General features: G+C 38.9%; 1 pseudogene; it reads right to left on the reverse strand.

The window, feature by feature from the left end:
• Nucleotides 1–1321: 1321 nt before the first annotated feature.
• LOC129024114 (polycomb complex protein BMI-1-like) lies at nt 1322–2283 on the reverse strand (annotated as a pseudogene).
• Nucleotides 2284–4273: the final 1990 nt, after the last annotated feature.

Consider the following 4273-nt stretch of genomic DNA (forward strand, 5'->3'; position numbering starts at 1 on the left):
CTTACAAAATATGTTCATTTAAACAAGTCAGTAAAAATAAACAATAGTACCCACTTTTAAAGCACACAAATTGTAAAACTGCTGTTTACTTTCTTAAGATTGTTCTGTGCAATAACAGAGAAGTAAAATGAAATGAAGAACTCAAAATGGTTAAATATGCAAGAAATGGCTACTCACAGTTACATCACAGCATTTGATGTATAGTCTATGCGCCATTCTATGAATATTCTTTTTATTTTTTAAATTTCAAAATAAAAAGCATGTGTTGTCTACAGGTTCATAAAACAATACAATAGCAAGAACAATCCAAGAGCATGTAACACAGATGTTAATGGAGATTGACAAACTATGGACCAAGGTTTATGTCTATTTTAGAGTGTTTTCACATTCAAACAGTGTTTACAGAAACCACTTCACACAGAAGTGTGTGCCTGCCCACACAAAAACCAGTTCTTTTTAAGACAATCTTTCTTTCCAAGTAATGTATATATGAATGTTACACTTGGTCCCTCTTTCATAGTCAAATTCAATGTAGCTACAAAAGAAAGCAAATTTGACCACAGTCACGTGTATTAGTGTTTGTAAAGCTGTAGTGGCATACACATACCTATATAAATTAGGAGCTTGGCTGAGCACTATGGCTCGCATCTGTAATCTCAACACTTTGGGAGGACAAGGAGGGAGGATTGCTTGAGCCCAGGAGTATGAGACCAGCATGGGCAACAGAAGGACACCCCCATTTCTACATTTAAAAAAAAATTTAAATTTGCTGGCATGGTGGCACTCACCTGTGGTCTAATTGGGAGGCTGAGGTGGGAGGATAGCTTGAGCCCAGGAGGTCTAGGCTGCAGTGAGTTGTGATCACACCGCTGTGATCCAGCCTGGGCAACAGAACAAGATCCTGTCTCAAAAAAAAAAAAAAAAATTAGGAGCTGGATTTTTTTTTTCCTTAACAGCCTCAGGTATCAACCAAAGAATGAAGTTTCTTTTTTTTTTTTTTGCTTTTTTTTATTTTATTATTATTATACTTTAAGTTTTAGGGTACATGTGCACAATGTGCAGGTTAGTTACATATGTATACCTGTGCCATGCTGGTGTGCTGCACCCATTAATTCGTCATTTAGCATTAGGTATATCTCCTAATGCTATCCTTCCCCCCTCTCCCCACCCCACAACAGTCCCCAGAGTGTGATGTTCCCCTTCCTGTGTCCATGTGTTCTCATTGTTCAATTCCCACCTATGAGTGAGAACATGTGGTGTTTGGTTTTTTGTCCTTGCGATAGTTTACTGAGAATGATGATTTCCAATTTCATCCATGTCCCTACAAAGTACATGAACTCATCAAGAATGAAGTTTCTAATAACCCATTTGCTGATGATTTTTTAGGTCTGTTGGCAGAGAAAGGTTCATAGTTACCAGTGAGACTGTTCCTGGTGCTATTCATAATACTGGGCATGTGAGGAAACTGAAGATGAGAAGACTGGATTGGAGTAGTGCAGCTAGGCAAACAAGAAGAGCTAGAGGAAATAATTCCTACTGGGCCATTGGCCTTGTTACTTTCAAAGTCACATTCCAGTTCTCCAGCATTTTTGTCAGTTCATCTCTCCGGCAACTAAGCTTCATTCTTTTACTAATAGGTCAAACACCATACTTTAAAGGAAGAAGTCCATTTCTTATCCACATATAAATGTAAGTAATATCTATTAATGTATATTTATCCTTTAAAGATTCCTCTTCATACATGACATCAATCGGGAAGTATAAGGTATGTTCCTTAGGTTCATCACAGTCATTCTGGCTGAGCATTGTAAATAACTTTTATCATTCACCTCCTCCTTAAACTTCTCTGTCTCTGTTTACTTTCTGTTCTGGTCAAAAAAAAAAAAAAATCCAACGGATAAGCTTATTGTTTCATCATCAGTTATAATTCTCTTATCTTCATCTGTAACTTCTCTATTTTCATTAGAGCCATTGGCAGCAACAGCTGAAGAAAGAGATGCATAAAGATCCCTTCTCATTTTATTTTTGAAAAGGCCTGGAAGTAATTTGTATACAATAGATTGAGGATTTTTATTTGATGTTATATTCAGAGCATAATGGTTTTGTGAACTTAGACATTACAGGACAATATTTGCTGATCTATAGGTAACACAAAATACAGGTTTCACAGAAGGAATGTAAATATTCTATTATGATTCTGGCATCAATTAAGTATCTTCCACAAAGCACACACATTAAGTGGGGATTTAGCTCAGTGATTTTGACTTCGATTGTTCAATGCATTTTTGCGTTATGAAAGATCTCAGAAAAGCAGCCACTGAGAGGCTATCAAAGCGAGTGGAAAATACAATGAAAGTTAAAAGTCGTTGAGCAGAAAATGAACGTGGGCTAACTGGCCATCTTAAAGTGAGCTGCAGATACCACTGTCAACAGCCAAAGAGGAGCCTCTGCTTTGTAGGTGTTCAGCTGGGCTACCTCCCAAGCCTGGCTCTTCTTCTGTGCCCTGGGGAGGGAGCGTGAGGAAGAAGTGTGTTCAGTAATCAGTACTGTTCTGCTGGGCTAGAAGGTATTTCTAATTCGAATCAGGGCTTCCTTGACAACATCCCCTCTGCTCCCACCCCCACCCTCACCCTTGCCAGTTCTCTTTCAGCAAGGGCAGCTGTTTTCCTTGTGTGATGGCAGGAAAAGAAGAAAGGGGGCCTACTAACCTGGCTAGAAAATAGAGGGAGTGTCTAGAAGGCAGAAAATTAATAACAGTAATAATCATGGTTGCCATGGATTAATCATTTTCTTTTTCCCAGGCAATGTGCTATGGACTTTTTATGTTTATTTCTCATTAACCCTAGTAGGAATGCTATGCCATAGGTGCAATTGTTGTTCCCGTTCTTTTTTTTTTTTTTTTTTTTATTATACTTTAGGTTTTATGGTACATGTGCGCAATGTGCAGGTAAGTTACATATGTATACATGTGCCATGCTGGTGCGCTGCACCCACTAACTAGTCATCTAGCATTAGGTATATCTCCCAATGCTATCCCTCCCCCCTCCCCCCACCCCCCAACAGTCCCCGAAGTGTCATGTTCCCCTTCCTGTGTCCATGTGTTCTCATTGTTCAATTCCCACCTATGAGTGAGAATATGCAGTGTTTGGTTTTTTGTTCTTGCGATAGTTTACTGAGAATGATGATTTCCAATTTCATCCATGTCCCTACAAAGGACACGAACTCACCATTTTTTATGGCTGCATAGTATTCCATGGTGTATATGTGCCACATTTTCTTAATCCAGTCTATCATTGTTGGACATTTGGGTTGGTTCCAAGTCTTTGCTATTGTGAATAATGCCGCAATAAACATACGTGTGCATGTGTCTTTATAGCAGCATGATTTATAGTCCTTTGGGTATATACCCAGTAGTGGGATGGCTGGGTCAAATGGAATTTCTAGTTCTAGATCCCTGAGGAATCGCCACACTGACTTCCACAAGGGTTGAACTAGTTTACAGTCCCACCAACAGTGTAAAAGTGTTCCTATTTCTCCACATCCTCTCCAGCACCTGTTGTTTCCTGACTTTTTAATGATCGCCATTCTAACTGGTGTGAGATGGTATCTCATTGTGGTTTTGATTTGCATTTCTCTGATGGCCAGTGATGGTGAGCATTTTTTCATGTGTTTTTTGGCTGCATAAATGTCTTCTTTTGAGAAGTGTCTGTTCATGTCGTTTGCCCACTTTTTGATGGGGTTGTTTGTTTTTTTCTTGTAAATTTGTTGGAGTTCATTGTAGATTCTGGATATTAGCCCTTTGTCAGATGAGTAGGTTGCGAAAATTTTCTCCCATTTTGTAGGTTGCCTGCTCACTCTGATGGTAGTTTCCTTTGCTGTGCAGAAGCTCTTTAGTTTAATTAGATCCCATTTGTCAATTTTGGCTTTTGTTGCCATTGCTTTTGGTGTGTTAGACATGAAGTCCTTGCCCATGCCCATGTCCTGAATGGTAATGCCTAGGTTTTCTTCTAGGGTTTTTATGGTTTTAGGTCTAACATTTAAGTCTTTAATCCATCTTGAATTGATTTTTGTATAAGGTGTAAGGAAGGGATCCAGTTTCAGCTTTCTACATATGGCTAGCCAGTTTTCCCAGCACCATTTATTAAATAGGGAATCCTTTCCCCATTTCTTGTTTTTCTCAGGTTTGTCAAAGATCAGATAGTTGTAGATATGTGGCATTATTTCTGACGGCTCTGTTCTGTTCCATTGATCTATATCTCTGTTTTGGTACCAG

The sequence above is a fragment of the Pongo pygmaeus genome, chromosome X, assembly GCF_028885625.2.
Source record: "Pongo pygmaeus isolate AG05252 chromosome X, NHGRI_mPonPyg2-v2.0_pri, whole genome shotgun sequence".
NCBI lineage: Eukaryota > Metazoa > Chordata > Mammalia > Primates > Hominidae > Pongo > Pongo pygmaeus.